The sequence below is a fragment of the Euprymna scolopes genome, chromosome 38, assembly GCF_053919585.1.
Source record: "Euprymna scolopes isolate OS-2025 chromosome 38, ASM5391958v1, whole genome shotgun sequence".
NCBI classification, from domain to species: domain Eukaryota; kingdom Metazoa; phylum Mollusca; class Cephalopoda; order Sepiida; family Sepiolidae; genus Euprymna; species Euprymna scolopes.
The window spans coordinates 59,583,789-59,604,472 of record NC_136519.1 but is presented as its reverse complement, the minus strand read 5'-3'; the positions used below and the strand labels follow the sequence as shown (position 1 = coordinate 59,604,472).

Below are 20,684 nucleotides of genomic sequence, written 5' to 3'. Positions count from 1 at the left end.
AGTTTCTGAACGTATATACCGTTCATTGGATAAAACAGGGGAGGGTAGAGCGGTGGCCCTCGATATATCTAAGGCCTTTGACAGGGTATGGCACGATGGTCTTCTAAGGAAAATTAGATCATATGGAATCACTGGAAGAATTCATAATGTAATTAAATCCTTCTTAAGTAATAGAAAAATCAAAGTTGTCCTCGACGGTCGTACATCCAAACAATACGACATAAATGCGGGAGTACCTCAGGGGTCTATCCTTGGACCTCTATTATTCCTGATATTCATAAACGACCTCCCTGATGAAATTGTTTCGGAGATGGGTATATTTGCCGATGACACCACTCTCTATAACAGATATGAGGGGAAAACAAATGAACACATATCCAAGGAAATGGCTGAAACGCTAGAGGATTATCTCCAATCCGTAGTGGAATGGGGACAAAAATGGTTGGTCACATTCAATGCTGCTAAGACTAAGCTTGTTTCCTTCAATAACTACAAGAAACCTTCTCTACCACCAATAGCAATGGCCAAGAACACATTACCTGAAAGTACTTCTTTTAAACTCCTCGGCCTAACGTTTACAGGGAATATGAACTGGAATAGATACATTGAGAGCATTGCCAAGGCTGCTGCAAGAAAGGTTGGCTCCCTCTACCGTGCTAAAAAACTACTTACGCCTGACAGTATCCTATACCTCTATAAGGCAACCATTCGCCTATGTATGGAGTACTGTTGTCACATCTGGGCTGGTGCATCTGCTTCTTGTCTCTTGCTCCTGGACAGGGTTCAAAAGAGAGTCGCCAACCTGATAGGTCCTGAACTGTTATCTAGGCTTCAGCCTCTGTCCCATCGACGAGATGTTGCATCCCTTTGCCTGTTCTACAAATACTTCAATGGTGAATGCTCTGACGAACTGCAAACACTTGTACCTCCCCGACGTAACATCCCCCGACAAACCCGACTGGCTACTAAGTCTCATCCCTTTACAGTAGAGATCCCTAGGTGCAAGAAAGCCTTTTACTCCAATTGTTTCTTTCCCAGAACTGCGGGTCTTTGGAACTTCCTTCCGGGATTCTGCTTTCCCAACTGCAATGATATGCAGAAGTTCAAGTGTAATGTTAACAAACATCTTTCTACTCATCTCCCTTCATAATGACCCCGCTAATTAAGTCCCTGATAGTAGCCCCCTGCTTCAAAGTGGCACTGTGCCTTGTTTGGGGTGAAAATTGAATAAAAAAAAATCAAAAAAATCATAGGAATGCATGGAATGAAGATATATTAATCTGTAAAAAGTCCTGTTATGATTGTTGTTTCTTTGATATAGTTTGTTAATTTTTTTTACTGCAAGCTATGTGCCTTAGCAAAGCTTGGATTGGTTTATATTTCACAACATGATAATTAGTACGCCAAATTTCAGTTGCAATACATGCGGTGGCATCCCTGGCAAATATAGCTGTTGGATAATTAACCACTTTATCTGCTTTCACAACAGTGTCGATGGATTTGTATTTGACTACCTCGCTTGGAATTTTATATTGAATAATAGCGTGGACGTCTTTGTATTGACCTGCAAGAATAGCTCATTCACTCAGTCAAGTGGAATTCTTATAATTTGAATATCTGCAAAAACCTTTTAAACTAACTCTTCTTTTGATGTAATAAAATTATAAAATTTTGTCCTTATCTCTGATCAGCTGGCACTTTTCCGTACCCAATTTCCCACAAGTGATGCAAAAATTTCTGTGTGGATCGAACAGTCTGCAACTGGACACGCATATTTCTAGTTAATTTTAATGTCTTCACATGGCACAAAAAGTAGAGTATTTGAGGAAAGCACTTATTTCAACTGCAGGTGTTAATTGAAGAATAACAGGTAACATTTGTCTGAAATCTCCTGCAAGCAATATTACTGCATTCCCAAAGGGTCTGACATTGCCACGCAAATCTTGCAAGGATCGACCAAGAGCCTCAAGTGATTTTTTGCGTACCATTGTGCATTAATCCTAAACAATAAGTTTGCATTTCTGCAATATTTTTCCCCATATTGGATGTTTTGGAGATGTCGAACATGTGATTTTTGAAAAATTGAATGTTTCAAAGTAGAATAAATAATTCTTCTACGTGGTAGCAAGGTCGCAGGTATTCCTCATGCAGCATTTTGTTACCGAATGGCTGCGAAAATCAATTTAATTAGAAAGGTTTTACCAGTTACTTCTGGTGCTGTTACAGGTAGTAGTAATTTTCAAATAACTTCTATTCTTACAGTCAGTAAATTAGGTGACTAAAATAGGATTTATCCATGTTTTGACAATGCCTTATTCACTGTAATTAATTTAGGAGACTAAAATAGGATGAGGGATTAGAGATGGACATATAGAGAGGAAGATATATAGATAGTAAAGAGAAAGTGAGAGGAAAATAGAGAAAGAAAAGGAGAAATAGAGGGCGAGACAGAGGAAAGGAGAGAGATAGAGGGAGTTAGAGAGAGAAAGGGGCTCAAAGAGAGATGGAGAGGGTGATATAGAGAGAAAGATAGATTGAGAGAGGGAAAGGGCGAGATGTATAGAGAGAGATATTAAGAGAGGAAGAGAGAGGGAAGGTAAACTACACTTCACCGTTTTTTTCCTCTTCAGTAGAGAAGAAATCTTTCGAGACTGAGACAATTTTAATTTTTTGTTACTATCCAGAGTACCCCCTTTTTTAGGGAGCTAGATTTTCCACACATTAGAAACTGACCGGGTCATCTGTACTTTCACCTAACAAATTAGTAAAATAATATTGTAAAATTAATAAAATAATATTGTAAAATTTGAATTTAGTGTGAAAATACTATTTTAAAAAAATAGCACTTTAGGTACTCAGTGGCCGTTGAGTTCCATGGCGACCAGCATAATTATTTAAGGGTCGCTCCCTTAGCCCACCCCTAGTCAAGACTAATGCATGCGCACGTAACATTTTTTTTATTTACTGACGTTGGCTTAGTAACTAAACGATTTATTGATAATTTCGTAACCCTTAAATGCATGCCGGAAGATTTAAATTGGTTCATTATTGTTGTAATGTAAAAAAAAGTTTCATTCAGCACAAAACCAAAAACACATATTAATGATAAATGATTTAATATTCTATTCATTGAAATTTACTAATTTTTAAATAAAAAAGTAAAAAAAAAAGTTAAAAAATAGTTGCTTATGTGCGCATGTAAAAATGTTTGTAAAAGTGAGAAATTATTTTAATCATTTAAAAAACTTGGTATTTTTTTTAGATTAGGTCTACCTTATAATCACCCCAACATCCTCATCTCATCTTAAGAACAGCAAAATATAACTGATATTTGTTGTTAGCATACCCACCCGAAAATACTATTTAAAAAAAAGGATGGGTTCAGTGCCCGTTGCAGAGAAGTAGATTTATTTATCAATAAAAGTTGCAGAGAAGTAGATTTATTTATCAATAAAAGTCGCCATTTAAACCAGAAAATTGTGGAGATGGACCTAAATGTAAATATTTACCCCAAAAATTATCCACTCATGTAAATTGAAAATGTCTGTAAAAGTGAGAAATTATCAATACATGGTTTAGTTATTTTTTTTTAAAATATTCATGAAAAGAGTTAAGCCAACGTAAGTAAATACATGAATTACAAATGTTTGTAAAAGTGAGAAATTATTAATAAATGTTTAGTAACTGTTTTCTTTAAATATTCATAAAGAGTAAAACTTTTTTTGCAATATTCATGTAAAGAGTTAAGCCAACGTAAATAAATAAATGTTTGTAAAAGTGACAAATTCAGGTTTAGTTACTTTTTTTATTCATGAAAAGAGTTAAGCCAACGTAAATAAATAATGTTTGTAAAAGTGCGAAAGACAACGTAAGTAAGTAAATGATATATTTTACGTGCGCATGCGTTAGCCTTGACTAAGGGGGAGGGCTAAGGGAACGTCCATTAAATAATTCTGCTGGTCGCCATGGAACTCAATGCCCAAGGAGGATGCACTTTATTTTAAATATTTATTTTCCAAAGGACTGTTTGAATAAATCAACAATGAATAAAATGGTGCCTCTACCATTTATTGCCGAAATTGGAGACCCCATTTTTTTACGCACTTGCTATCCAAATCTAGGGGAGACATCATTATATGGTCGAACGATTGCTTCTGGAAAGAGAAAGAATAAATTTACCACAATTAACATTTATTACTTCCGGAAACTAAAATTATCATTTATTACTTCCAGAAACTCGGTAAACCGATATTACTGGAGAAAATGAATCTTGACAATTCAAAAAAATGTTTAAAATTATTTATTTGTTCGACCCCCCCCCCCCAAAAAAAAAATTAAACTTTCGGAAAGAACTATGAAAAAAAGTAAATAAAGAAAGCGAAAAAGGACATATATCCATAATTGTTTAATTGGAAATGTTTCGATTTAATTAATGAGAACGGGAAGGGTTTTCATGGAACATTTTTTTTATTAAAAAACGAAAATTGAAATGACATATTCATAATAGTTTAAACTGGGCGAGCGCCATTTCATAACCAAAACATTTATTTTTTGTTTGTTTGTTTATTTTTTCGTTTGTGTGTGTGTGTTTTTTGCAAACAAATAAATACTTTTATACATTTTTTTTAATTAAAGCAACTTTGAAAGGCCAACAACAAATTAATTTAAATGATTGTTTTTTTTTAATTATTATTTTTATTTTTTTTTACTGGAAATCGAAATATAATTGTAAAAACATTAATTGAAAAGTTTGCGTAAAAAATATAATTTTAAGAAAACAATTTTGGAATGAAAGCAACATTGGATTTTATAAAATAGTTTTTTTTAACAAATAAATAATTTTAAACATTCTTTTGAATTGTCAAAAATTTTTTGTCAAATAAATAAATTTCAAGCAATTTTTGCAATAAATAATAAATAGCAACTTCGTTTATTTTACGACTCGCCCCAGCATATTATAAACACCCTAACCTCGCCATGTTAAAACGGCTTTCGGAATGAACACCCCCAACCTCCCCATATTAAGAACGGCTTTCGAGGTTTGTGGAAGGGCGTGTTTAATTTGAAAGCCGTTTTTAACATGGGGAGGTTAGAGTGTTTATAATACGCTGAGGCATGTCGTAAAAATGAAACAGTTAAGAAAAAGTTAAAACAACCTTTTTTATGTAAACAATGCCGTGAAAGAAACTAAACAATTAAAACGTAATGTTTGATGAGTGAAAAGCCTTAAGATAAACAAAGGAATTAAAAATTTAAAAAATTGGTAAGATACATAAATGTATTTAGGAGATTTTTTTGTGCTAATATAGAGAGTGATCCGCGCTATTTTTTAAATCGTATTTCCACGTTTAATTAAAGTTTTATGGTATGTTTTTATTCAATTGTAAGGTTAAAGTACAGAATAGGTACAAAACACGCCATGTTAAGAATGGCTTTTTAAATAATGACGTTATTATTTCAGCATGTATCACTCTTTGCATGAGTGCCTTTTTTTTTAATTATCTTGTAATTTGAGAGTAGTTGAAATCGAAGTTACCGGAAATAAAACCGTGCAGTCTCGCAGAAACAACTTACAGAAAATATTTTTATTTTAATTAGTATTTTTATAATTCGCAATGTTAAATTATTTTAATAACATGCAAACATTCCTTGATTTTACAGATACATTTTCTGAAAATTTCAATTAAATTGGTAATATAGAAATATGGTTTTATCGATTTAGAACGAACCAAGAATTACATTTATATATATATATAGATTATTATTATTATTTATTTTTTTCTGCTGACATGTATTGGGTGGGATGACTTTGTGTATTTAGGTCACGTAAGTCCTTAGTAGGTTGTGTCCGGTTAGCTTTTGAAGGATAAAAGTAGGAGTGGGATGTGAGAGAGGAGGGGAGGGGGTGCGGGGTGGTTCGCTCCCAGTCAGCTGCTGGGTGTTTAGGTTGGTGTTGCGGTTGTCAGGAGTAGGAAGATAGGTGGGAAGGGGCATTGGGTTGACCTTCCCTGGGAGTTGTTAATTTATTTAATTTCATAAACTATAAGTGGTAATAGATGGGACATTTTTCCCATTTAATTCTTTATTGTTATTGTTTATTAATTTATTTGTGTTTGTTGTTAGTGTTATTACGGTTTGAATAGGTGGGTTGGCTTAAATCAAAGTTTTTTTAAAAATTGGTTTATGTTACTTCAGTTAACTATTTATCTTAAATTATTTTTTGTTTTTATATATATTGCTGTTTTTTACTTATTTATTAAATTTCTTTTATTTTTATTTTTTTATTTTTATTTTTTGTATATATAATTTATATGGAAGGGGGCGTGTAGTTAAAAAAAGACTTACCATTACAATCCTAACCCATTAGAACAGGTACACCACTGCACACCGCTCATACACCAACTCACAGTCCAGACAGGACCTTACTACAAGCCATCTCCCATATAAATTATATATACAAAAAATAAAAAATAAAAAAAAATAAATTTAATAAATAAGTAAAAAACAGCAATATATATAAAAAAATAATTTAAAATAAATAGTTAACTGAAGTAACATAAACCAATTAAAAAATTAAAAAAAACTTTGATTTAAGCCAACACACCTATTCAAACCGTAATAACACTAACAACAAACACAAATAAATTAATAAACAATAACAATAAAGAATTAAATGGGGAAAATGTCCCATCTATTACCACTTATAGTTTTATGAAAATAAATAAATTAACAACTCCCAGGGAAGGTCAACCCAGTGACCCCCTTCCCACCTATCTTCCTACTCCTGACAACCGCAAAATCAACCTAAACACCCAGCAGCCGACTGGGAGCGCACCATCCGCACCCCTCCCCTCCTCTCTCACATCCCACTCCTACTTTTATCCTTCAAAAGCTAACCGGACACAACCTACTTGCGACTTACGTGACCTAGATACAAAGTCATCCCACCCAATATCAGCAGAAAAAGAAAATAATAATAATAACAATAAAGACAACGAAATAGGCAGAGAACATACAACATTAAAAAAAAGCTCACGCTAAAGCTACAAGTTATAAACTAAAAAATAAATAAATAAATATAAAATATAAACATGTTAATTACCTAATCAGACCATACATAAATCTCCTCCTCACATTTGCCCCGAGGCCCCACACAGCTATCCAACTTCCGCTCCATCATTTAGCATGCTTTGAATCGATCTGTCTCGTCTACCATTTGAAAAGGGAATTTTTTCCTAAATTAATAATGGATATTGTCGTAAACATAACAAGTAAGACATTTGTACCTAATACAACTGAATAAATATAATTATATATAGACATATATGTATGTACTTATTGCTTTGTAAACTACCACTTATTTCGTCTCCTTTCACCAACAACGACTATATTTCATTCCTCGCATTGTGATAGCCTTCTAAATCTCTACTATATATATATATATATATATATATATATATGTGTATATATATGTATATATATATGTATATATATATATATATATATATATATATATATATATATATATATATATCGTAATTTAGGAATTTAAAATTTGTGATTTGAAAAAGTTAAATTTCAAATATAGAAATTTTATTGTATGCGAGACAAAAAATACATAATAGTAAAATATATTTCCTTAACCCGTGAGTTTTCGATGTTTATACATCCCCTCGGAGGAAAATATTATTATTATTATTATTATTATTATTATTATTATTATTATTATTATTATTATTATTATTATTATCATTATTATAATTTAATTTTATATTATTATTATTATTATTATTATTATTATTATTATTATTATTATTACTATTATTAATTATATTGTCATTAATATTATTATCATTTTCATTGATATTATTATTATCGTTTTTTACACTAATATTATATTATTATGTTATATTATTATTAAAATAATCATTATTATTATTGTTATTATAAATGCTACTTTTATTATTGTTATGATTATTGGTAGTAATATTAGAATTATTAATTCATTATTTTTAAGGATGCTAATATTATTGGTATCGTGATTATTATTATTATTATTATTATTATTATTATTATTATCATTATTATTATTATTATAATACATTTTAAGTTAATACACCTTGTTAATATATGCTATATTTTCACAGATTAATCATACTCTAATATTTCAGTTAAATATTATTATAATTAAGTATATACGTTGGATTTTACTTTAAATTTCAGCATTATATGATAAGAGCAAGCAAACAGAAGTTTTTGCTTTCTTTCTTTTTCTTTTCTTGTATTGTCTTTCTCGCCTTTTTAACTATTAAATCTTAGCTTGAACGTTGACTTATTTTTTGAATCGTGTCAAATCTTGTCTAGACATTTAATATGCAAAATTAATAAGTTAGACGCCCCCTTTATTTTATTTTCTTTTTCTTGCTCCTCCGCACTTCCTTTTTTTTAGAGGATAGAATTTAAATTTTGCGATTTTAAAAACATTATAATATTTACACTTATGCTGACTTACATATACAATCCTGATAACAAAAAACTGTATCTGATTTTTAAAGACTATTTTGCTTATTATCTTATTTTAATAAACAATTCTTTTATTTAATTATTTCAATGTTATTTAATTATTTCCATTTTCATTTAATTTTATTTGCCTGCTTACAGATATCTTTTGGTTTTTATTCGCAAATTGATTGAAAACTTGAACTGAATTTGGAAACTGATATAAGAAAAAAACTTTTTACCGGATTTATATAATCAAAGATTTGCCGGATATCCAATCAAACTAAAGAAAAACTGTGGAAATATATATATATATATATATATATATATATATATATATATATATATATATATATATTGGATTGTTACCAGCTTCCTTGGATTTATTACAATACGCGTTGGATCTGTTTACTTCCCGAATACCAAGAACTTCCATTACAGGATTTAGCATACAATTTCGATTTGAAGTTCAATATTCTTTTTTTGCTGCATCAATATCCAGTTTCCCTTATCCTATGTAACTAAAATGATTCAAAAACTTTAAAAACATTTAATTAAATTTTCTATCTTTATTACCTATAGCAAATCAGGTGCAAACCTTTTATAATATTTGTTAATATTTCCCTGCGAGGAGATGTATAAACATCGAAAACTCATGGATTAACTCGAAAACTCATGGGTTAAGGAAATATATTTTACTATACTGTATTCTTTGTCTTGCATACAATAAAATTTCTATATTTGACATTTAACTTTTTTAAATCACAAATTTTAAATTCCTAAATTGTGATTTATTTGCTCTATCTAGTATATTGAGCAATTTTATTTAGCTGGGAAAGTCTTATATAAAATATTACATGGATTTGCACACCAGTAGATTTATTGAATTTCATTATTCTGAATAATATATATATATACATATATATATATATATATATATATATATATATATATATATATATATATATATATATATATATATATTCTTACCTTTCCTGCCCCACAAGGAGAAAGTTAGAAATAAGGTCGGTTTTCAATGGGAGAAAAATCCAGCCTAAAGACGGGAAATTTAGATTAAGACAAAAGACTACTTACCCTATCGATGAAAATATATAAAATTGTGGTTTCTGTCTGTTTGTCTCTTTGTTCAACAGGTGTATATTTCGAAACTATATTACCTTATTTGGATAAGTACAATTCAGTTTGACTAAGAATGCAGTTGTGCGAACAACTTTATTTTGAAGTTATGAATAAAATAAAATGGAAACACAATGGCGGGGCAATACATATACTACATTACCCAAGGCACATGTATAACTACATCCTATTTTTATCACATGGGGCACAAAATTATCATGGCGTCTACATTCAAGATTAACATTACGGTATTTATCGTATTTAAATTACGGTATTTATCGTATTTTATTTATAACTTAAAAATTAAAATAATGAGAACTAGAAATGTTAGTAAATAGTTCAAGGCATAAATTGTGCTGCGTGAGAAAAATATCATGAATTTGTCGAAATGCATTTATTTACACCATTCGCAATCCATTTAATACTAAGTATATTTTTAAGTCTACCTCAAATGTTAAATCTCGGCAGTGACGTCAAATCACGACAGAACTATAATACCGGAAATAAACCGGAGGCATCTTACTAGATAAGCAACAGCGTCCCAAGCCCCGACTCTCGATCTGAGTTATATATATATATATATATATATATATATATATATATATATATATATATATATATATATATATATATATATATATCATATTTATGCCTCCCTTTCCGAAAGTAAAAAAGAAAGGAATTAAGAAATTTCAACAAAGACGTATTGACGCGAAAAGAAACTATTTGAAAACGTTCAGAAAAAAGACATTCGCGATACAGCCGTCATACAATAAAGATTAGGCTTGGTTGTTTTGTTTTACGGTATATCAACCCTTTTCGAGTTATTTAATGCCGAATCCAATTATTTTGGAAACGGTATTCATGTTGAATCACATTATTTTGGAAACGGTATTCATGTTGAATCACATTATTTTGGAAACGGTATTCATGTTGAATCACATTATTTTGGAAACGGTATTCATGTTGAATCACATTATTTTGGAAACGGTATTCATGTTGAATCACATTATTTTGGAAACGGTATTCATGTTGAATCACATTATTTTGGAAACGGTATTCATGTTGAATCACATTATTTTGGAAACGGTATTCATGTTGAATCACATTATTTTGGAAACGGTATTCATGTTGAATCACATTATTTTGGAAACGGTATTCATGTTGAATCACATTATTTTGGAAACGGTATTCATGTTGAATCCAATTAATTTGGAAACGGTATTCATGTTGAATCCAATTATTTTTTAGAAGGTTTTTATTTTTCAAATATTTTGTCTCTTCAATCACTAGTTTGTAGTGTTTGCTTTTGTTGTTTTATAGTTGACCAGCAGTTCAGCCCGACTTTCAAGTGTTTACACCCAAAATTGGCGGAGGAAGTTGGGAGAGTCTGCAAAGGTCAACTCTTTCAACTTTAACTTCTTGGCAGCCAAATTTTGGGCCAAACATAATCATGTCTTAATACCCTTTATGTACACTTTCAATTGTTTAGACTCAAAATTGGCCGAATAGTTTGCTAGAGACCGCAAAAGTTTAAATCTTTGAAACTTTTGCCCCATAACAGCCAAATTTTAGGCAAAAATCGATTAAAAAGCTTTCCCTATGTCTGAATACACTTTATGTAAAATGTCAAATGTTTAGACCAAAAATTCGATGAGTAATTTCGTAGAGACTGCAGAGGTCATTTTTTTTAAAATTTGACCTCAATTCTGACCCCTTAACATTTTTGTTTTGGGCTCAAATAAAATTACAAAATTTGATACATTTTCAAGTAATCTACATCTAAAATTTCAAGTGTTTAGACCCCAAAAATGGCGGAGGAATTTGGTAGAGTTTTCAAAGGCCAAATCGTTGAACTTTGGCCCTTTGATAGTTAAATTTCTGGCCGAAAACCGATTAAAAGATTTTCCCACATCTCAATGCCCGTTATGTCAAATCTCGAGTCTGTTGACTGAAAATTGACGGAGTAGTTTGGTAGGGAAATGCACACACACACAGACACACAAAGAGAGACAATTGCACTTTTATAGATATATAGAGTTTATAACCAATACAAAACCGATAAAAAGAAAGGTGGGCGCATTAGCCAACTTCATCAAGATTGGCTGACAACTAATCTTACGCCAAACAGCATATGGAGTGGTGAAATCTTCCATTATACCACGAAGAAAGTACTTGCCGAAGGTTACGCCAACGGAAATATATACCGGAGAACAATAGTTCCCAAGGAAGTGAAGAAAAAGATGGACTGATGTTAGTTATATTATTGTGTACTGAGTTTCTCGGAAAATTTCGAAATCAAACATGTTATTTCATTTGGATATTTTATGTTATCCGGATTATTGCAAGTATCGATGAGCTATAAGTATTTCATATTTTCTGTTACCCCATCCATCATCCATTCCCACTTCCATTACCAATGGACAACCACTCTAATTTTATGATATTCATGTTAAATTGTTCTTTTCATTTTAAACTCGAGAATACTTTCTCATAACATTGAAAAAATAAAAGAAATATATTTTCTTCGCTTGTGTTCGACCCTCTCTACGATTATTGTATGAAAATTTGTTTTGGCGAAAATTGAACCCTATATCGTAAGATATATAAATATCGTAAGATATATAAATATCGTAAGATATATATATATATATATATATATATATATATATATATATATATATATATATATAAACAGTTTTAAGCGCTTCTTGTCATTTTGCCATCTGAATGCATTACGTGTTTATTTCACGAGAACGACTGATCAGAACCACAAACAACGGTTTAATAAAGGGGATGTAAACATCTCTTTATTTTCCTTCTTTTTTATTATTAACGTGTTGCAAGCAATGTCGAGAGAAATTATCATGCAGTAGAGTCATGGATTTCGCGCGGGGAACTTTGTTACTGTCGGATAGTAAAACGGGCAACATCAGGTATTCATGCATTATATAAATATATTTTTGGTAGTGATTTTTATATGTTCAAGCCACCGCAATAAATCATGCCCGTTGATCCAATAGAGTATTTGTCCATGCAAAATATAGGTAGTATTTAAAACGTAAGGTTTACACATACCTTTTCACGCCATTATTTACATTCATTAACAACTTGATTTGCATCAGAGATTATATCATTCCAGATTAATATTTTTGCAGAGATAAAGCAAGTAATATATTTTAACGAGATTCATACAAGAGTGCTAAAAGTAAGGCAATATATACTATTTATTTGTTTTGCATAAATATTTATATGTTGTTACACATTCATGAATCATGTTTTGTTCAGCTAGTTACAAGTAATTAGAGACCTCTCCAAGCAATATGGTTTATACAAATGTAGAGTCCGCATATATATATATATATATATATATATATATATATATATATATACACACACACACACACACACACACAAATAAAGCAAAATAAAATATAATAAAAATAAATACACTGCCACATACATACACACATATAGAGATACAGAAAAGTTTTCTATATACTAGAATACCAGGACGGGTACAAGCAATAAATATAGCATTAGTTAAAAGTTTTAATATTTTTGTGGAGGATGTATAGTTTACAATGTTTTTTAAGAACATGAATGCACGGTAATCGTTTTTCATTAAATGTCGATTCGTATTACATTTAAACTTCTACAGGTTAGTAAGGTCAGCAGAAACCAAGTCGAGAATTTCAAAGTTTGTCAGTCTGAGGGAAGAAACAATTAGAGTAGAAGACTTTCCGGCATCAAAAGAGCTCAACAGTAAAAGGGTATTTTTCTGCCAGGTTAATCGGGAGCATGTACGTCGAGATGGCACGAGTGCCATGCGTTCATCAGAACACATTTCATTACAGTACAAAACGGGCATAGAAATGCAATACTGCGGCAGTGGACAGAGGTTAGAGTGTTCCTGGTAGTTCGAGATTTATTTGTGACTTATTTTGGATTTTATTAGATTTGTGACTTATTTTGGATTTTATTTAAGAGTGAGTGACGGGCGATAGATGCACCAAATATGGCCATGCATGGGCGAATTGTGGCTTTGTAAAAATATAGGATACTGTCTTCTGTGAGTAATTTTCTATCAAATTACACGAAGCTCATCTTATTGGCAGCAGCCTTGGTAATGTCCTCAATGTATTTATCCAATTTATATTTCCTGCGAAAGTTAGGTTGAGGAGTTAAAAAGATGGGCTCTTGGGTAAGGTGTTGTCATGACAATCGTGTGTTGAGAAAAGAATTTTGTTGTTAAAAGAAAGCTTAATATTAGTTACCATTCACTTACAACTTTATTTCACCCCCGACACTCTACAATTGTCTTGGCTTTCCCCTCATATCTATTATAGAACGTTGTGTCATCAGCAAATATACCCATCTCAGGGACAATTTTATTAGGGATATCATATATTTAAGATAAGCACTTTGGTGTACCTTCTTTCACTTGCAAGATTCAGCACTCTAAAAATACGAACCAAAACCCTTTTACACAAACCTAACCCTAAATCTTACGCTAAACTATATTTCATTTGTAGCTAACAATTACATCATTCTTTTATATTCCATCCGGACAACGCCCGGAAACAGGGCTTGCTAGTATTATATTAAATGAGAAGGCTTTATTTTTATATTAATAGACGTGTGTTGAGGTAATTTTTTCTTATTAAAACACTATTGATACTTACTGACAAGTTAAAATATTTTGTTTTATTTTCACATACACACATAAATTTACATTATTAAAATGGCTCATCAAATGCAACTACCTTTCAGTATTGCTAATGAAATCGAAAGTACTTGTAAAACACAAAAACAAAAGTGGAATTTATACAAATTTGATTGAAATATTATATTAACAATTCTAAAAATTTTAATATTTATAAACTTACAAAATTTGAACTAATGACTAAGTCATTAGTTCAAAGTTTGTAACTTTTGTGTGGGCAGGTCATTATTTCAAAGTTTGTAACTTTTTTGTGGGCAGGTCATTATTTCAAAGTTTGTAACTTTTGTGTGGGAAAGTCATTAGTTCACAGTTTTGTGTGGGAAAGTTATTAGTTAAAATTTTGTAAGTTTTGAATGGGCAAATCATTAGTCCAAAGTTTTTTATGTTTTGTGTGGGCAAGTCATTAGTTCAAAATTTGTCACTTTTGTGCGGTCAAGTCATTAGTTCAAAGTTTTGAAATTTTGTGTAGGAAGTTCATTAGTTCAAAGTTTGGTAAGTTTTCTGTGGGCAAGTCATTATTTCAAAGTTTGTAACTTTTGTGTAGGAAAGTCATTAGTTCAAAGTTTTATAAGTTTTGTGTAGGAAGTTCATTAGTTAAAAGTTTGTAAGTTTTGTGTGAGCAAGACATTAGTTCAATGTTTTGTAAGTTTTGTGTGGGCAAGTCATTAGTTCAAAGTTTTGTAAGTTTTGTGTGGGCAAGTCATTAGTTCAAAGTTTTGTAAGTTTTGTGTGGGCAAGTCATTAGTTCAAAGTTTTGTAAGTTTCGTGTGGCAAGTCTAGTTCAAAGTTTTATAAGTTTTGTGTGGAAAAATCATTAGTTAAAAGTTTTATAAGTTTGGTGTAGGAAGGTCATTAGTTCAAAGTTTTGTAAGTTTTGTGTGGGAAAGTCATTAGTTCAAAGTTTTGTAAGTTTTGTGTGGGAAAGTCATTAGTTAAATGTTTTGTAAGTTTTGTGTAGGAAAGTCATTAGTTCAATGTTTTGTAGGTTTTGTGTGGGAAAGTCATTAGTTCAATGTTTTGTAGGTTTTGTGTGGGAAAGTCATTAGTTCAATGTTTTGTAGGTTTTGTGTGGGAAAGTCATTAGTTCAATGTTTTGTAGGTTTTGTGTGGGAAAGTCATTAGTTCAATGTTTTGTAGGTTTTGTGTGGGAAAGTCATTAGTTCAATGTTTTGTAGGTTTTGTGTAGGAAGGTCATTAGTTCAAAGTTTTGTAAGTTTTGTGTAGGAAGGTCATTAGTTCAAAGTTTGTAAGTTTTGTGTGGGCAAGTCATTAGTTCAATGTTGTGTAGGTTTTGTGTGGGAAAGTCATTAGTTTAAAGTTTTGTAAGTTTTGTGTGGGAAAGTGATTAGTTCAAAGTCGTTAATTTAGGGTTTTGTGACTTTTGTGGTGACATGTCATTACTCCAGCGTTTCGTCACATTTGTGCGGACAAGTTTAGGATTTTTCCATATTTTTTTGGGGGGGTGGGGCAGGTTTTGTCAATTTTGTGTCGACATTTTATTAGTTCAGAGTTTTGTAAATTGTGTGTGGGCAAGTGAGTTGTAGTTCAAAGTTTTGTCACTTTTGTGTGGACAAGGCATTAATTCATGTTTTTATCACTTTTGTTTGGGCAAGTTATTTGTTCAGGGTTTATCACATTTGTGTGGGAAAATCATTAGTTCAGTGTTTTTTCACTTTTGTGTGGGATAGTTATTAGTTCAGATTTTCGTCAATTTTGTGTTGGCATATCATTAGTATAGGGTTTTGTCGATTTTGTATTTACATAGCATTCGTTCTTTGGTTTTGTAACTTTTGTGTGGGCAAATCATTAGTTCAAAGTTGTGTGACTTTTGTTTGGGTAAGTCATTAGTTCTTATCTTTTTCTTTTTATCTGAGCAATTCATTAGTTCAGGGTTTTGTCACTTTTGTGTGAGCATATTATTAATTAATTTTTTTTTTAATTTGTTCAGATTTTTATGTAGTGTGCAGGATCGATGATTATGACATTTTTAATAATGCCATCTGCATAAGATTATTTTCACGCTGGTAATAATTTTGGACAATTCTAATAACAATTCTTTTAGGCGTCGCCAGGAAAATGAATGGAAATGAAGCCGCTCTTTTGGTCAACAAATGGAGTAAAATGTTAAGTGTGTAATCTGATTGCGTTGAAAACATACGATAATGTCTTTGTCGTTGGTGTGAACATGTATATATATATATATGACATGCAAGTGAGTGCATGTCAAGTGTATCATTACATTTGTATATATATATATATATATATATATATATACAAATGTAATGATACACTTTACATGCACTTGCATGTCATATATATATATATATATATATATATATATATATATATATATACACCTCCAAACATCCGGGCAACCCCGGGCACCCATGCTAGTCTATATATCTATAAAAGCGAACGTGTCTGTGTATCTGTGTGTCTGTCTGCGTGTGCACATTTCTCTACGATATAACTCTGTCAATTTTTAGTCTACAGACTCGAAATTTGATATACAGGGTACTGAGATTTGGGAGAATCTATGTGATTGGTTTTTGGCCAGAAATTTGGCTGTTAAGGAGTCAAAGTGCAATGGTCTGACCTTTGAGAACTCTACCAAACTCCTCCGACAATTTTGGGTTTAAACACTTGAAATTTTAGATATAGGTTCCTTGGATATGGATCTAACCTAATAACTTGATTTTAGCCCAAAGCAATAGATGTTAAGGATCATAATAGGGGTCAAAGTTTAAAAAAAGTTGACCTCTGCGGTCTCTACCAAATAACTCAGACAATTTCTGGTCTAAACATTTGAAATTTGTCATAAAGGGTATTTAGCGATAGGGCAAGCTTTTTCATCAGTTGGATCGAAAATTTTTAGTTACCAATATATAAATGTATGCATGCATGTATGTATGCCTGCCTAAAACTTTCGACAGAGGCGACGGATTTTACCAAGATTAGTATTGTTTTAAAGGTCGACCTTTCATACGACAAATATCGAAAGATTGGCTAAAAACATTAATATCTTCACCTTCAACTTGGCACTTTTCGAAAGGGAGGTCGCTTTTTTCGCCGATATTTTTAAAAGTTATCCTCTCCTTTAGATTGTCTAGCCTTAATTTAAAAAAGTGTCACTTCCAGTTTGGCGGTGGTCGTAACAGCATAGACGTCAGGTTTTTTCCCCATTCTTTTCCTCCTTCGCGGTACGGGTTCGAGCCTGCCTTCCTACTAAAACTTTGTTTTTTGGTGCTCAACAGACACATCCAAATACCCGGGTAACGCCGGTCTGAAATGCTAGTCTATCTATCTATCTATCTATCTATCTATAAAAGTCAATGTGTCTGTGTATCTATCTGTGTATCTGTCTGTGTGTCTACATTTCCCTACGCAATAACTCTGTCAATTTGTAGTCTACAGACTCGAAATTTGATATACAGGTTACTAAGATTTGGGAAAATCTATGTAATCGGTTTTCGGTCAGAAATTTGGCGAGTAAGGAGTCAAAGTTTAACGATTTGACCTTTGAGAACTCTACCAAAGTCCTCCGACAATTTTGGGTTTAAACACTTAATATTTTAGATATAGGTTCCTTGGACATGGATCTAACTTAATAACTCAATTTGAGCTCAAAACCATAAATTTTAAGGGGTCATAATAGGGGTCAAAGTTAAAAAAATTGACCTTTTTTTTTGCTCAACATACACCTCCAAATACCCGGGCAACGCCGGGCACTTATACTAGTGTATCTATAAAAGTGAACGTGTCTGTGTGTGTATATTTCCCTACGCAATAACTCAATTTGTAGTCTACAGACTCAAAATTTGATATACAGGGTACTGAGATTTGGGAAAATCTATATGATCCGTTTTCGGCCAGAAACTTGGCTGTTAAGGGGTTAAAGTTCAACGATTTGACATTTAAGAACTGTACCAAACACCTCCGACAATTTTGGTTCTACGCACTTGAAATTTTAAATATAGGTTCCTTGGACATGGATCTAACTTAATAACTTGATTTGTGCCCAAAACAATAAATGTTAAGGGGTCATAATAGGGGTCAAAGTTAAAAAAATTGACCTTTTATTTATTTATTTTTTTTTTTTGCTCAACATACACCTGGGCAACGCGGGGCACCCATGCTAGTATATATAATAAATAATTGAATTCGTTCAAAGAGTATCGCTAACAAAATGCGTATATATATATATATATATATATATATATATATATATATAAAATTCATGAAAAAAGTGTATATTCCAATTTCAAGATGCTAGCCGTCTTACAGTTTTTTTCTTTTAAATAATGCACAATTCTTGACAGCACCTGTGTCGTAGCTCAAAATCATTTATGTAATTATTATGTCAATTATTTAATTTATTTCACCTTTAACTGATCAGCAGAAAAAAGTACATATCAAGATTAAAAAAATAAAAGCGTATGGACATGATTACAAAATCTGAAAATTGCGAGAGAAGTTGCAATTATCTTTTTTACTTTATTACGCCATCTTATGATATATATATATATAATATATATATATATATATATATATATATATATATATATATATATATATATATATATATGAATGATGTTTTGACGGTTGTCCTCAAGATATATATATATACAAGAATAAAAAAGCATTGGAAATGCAAAAGGATATAGGGATGGTATGCCAAAAAGTATACAAACAAGATAGCTATGAATGGCTAGGCACATGGAAATAGAATTGCATCCAAAGTATAGCCCTATAGCTTTTTACAACCGTAATGATGGCACGGAATGAAGATTGGAGAAAAGCTATAGGGCTATACTTTGGATGCAATTCTATTTCCATGTGCCTAGCCATTCATAGCTATCTTGTTTGTATACTTTTTGGCATTCCATCCCTATATCCTTTTGCATTTCCAATGCTTTTTTATTCTTGTTAATTAGTATTTTTACTTACAGTCTTATTTTTAAACTTACATTCATGATAGTATTGTCTTTTTTAGGAGGCGGCTCATTGCCGCCTCCATTAGTAGCAGGTCGCTTCCTGCTGGGTTTTAGGTCTTTGGGTTTTGGGCCTTAGGAGTTACCTCTTGGTCCTCCGTCGGTTCTATATTACATAGAGAGTGCTACCGCCTCTCTGATAAAACAGTTAGAGTATTATAAAGTTCTAAAATGTTCATACCTTCACTATTAAATTTTTCTTGACTTTCTTGCAGTTTCTTTGGCGTTTGGTGAGTTCTTAGAAGAACTGGTCTGATCTACTTTTCTTAGCGAGCGAAGAGATTCAGCTGCATTTAACAATGGTTGCTATAGTGTATTTTTGCGCATGCGTGAGAATTTCAAGTTTCCTCCTTATTTTTCAATAGTTTGACAGTAGTCATGTGTCTTTCTGCCAAGAGCGACAGACGTCAGTGTTAGCCGTGATCGTCTAGAGGTTAGGACCCCACGTTGTGGCCATGCTAACTTAGGTTCGAATCCTGGTCACAGCATTGACATTTTGTACATATTTTACAGTCCAAAATCTGAAGAATTATTTGTTTTTATAACATTGTTTTTTGACGTCGTACTTGCTGATAGGTTACTCTTATAACAATTTTGATCAACTGAGATAAAGATTTCGTGGTTTCATTAACGCTGGTGGGTTACTGTTTAAAGAAAAACCTTAACGTTCACCTCAAATATTCAGCGTCCAAGAAATATAGGCCACTGGTAAACTGGAACGTCTGTGAGCATCCGGTGTATTATTTGGAGCTGTCCCTTTTGAGAGAAGTTCCGTGTTCGAAGTGGTCTGTCTACATGGGGTATATAGTGTTTAAAACTTGTTATTACACGTAATCTTATTTAATTATGGAGTTAGCTAAAAAGCGATGGGTCACTGCACTTCTCCGTGTAAAGAGCAGTCGATTGATGCTTGAACTGTTGTCAGAGACCGTTCGTACACCGAGATACATCGTCTCAAAAGAAAGAAGAAAGAAGAAAAAAGAAGAAAGAAGAACAATTGGCCATTTTTGTACCCTTTTTTTGCTCTCTTTTGACATTTTAACCGACATTCTGACACTCGCTGGATTCGTAAGACACTTCTCTGTAAGAATATGTGCTTTTTGAAACTTATAAGTTGATTTTAGTTGAGATTTGGATAGTTTTGTTTTGTAGGCGTATATAGGCGTGTACGGGCCATCCCTATATAGAGAGTGCTACCGCCTCTCTGATAATTATTTACACTGCCAGACAACATTGCAACCAGCAAGTGCCACGGAAGCCAACAAACCGGAAGTCCAAGACACGAGTTTCGCCCTCATTTGGGCTCATCGGTTAGACACATCGTAACTCAG

The 20,684-nt window shown here is 31.9% G+C and overlaps 1 protein-coding gene across 9 annotated transcripts in view; it reads right to left on the bottom strand.

The window, feature by feature from the left end:
* The window catches only part of LOC145263165 (uncharacterized), a 1,002,407-nt gene that overhangs the window by 931,780 nt on the left and 49,943 nt on the right, over positions 1–20,684 (bottom strand). For 3 of the 9 annotated variants that reach the window (XM_080120182.1, XM_080120185.1, XM_080120184.1), the window contains 2 exons: positions 7,103–7,235; positions 4,065–4,154 (listed from right to left, as the gene is read on the bottom strand). The exons of 2 other annotated variants lie outside the window; for them this stretch is intronic. The gene's annotated coding sequence lies outside the window, so the exon portion shown is untranslated. Of the gene's footprint in view, positions 1–4,064; positions 4,155–6,345; positions 6,502–7,102; positions 7,236–20,684 lie in introns of those variants that run through there. 4 more of the 9 variants (XM_080120181.1, XM_080120183.1, XM_080120188.1 and 1 more) reach the window with 2 other exon arrangements.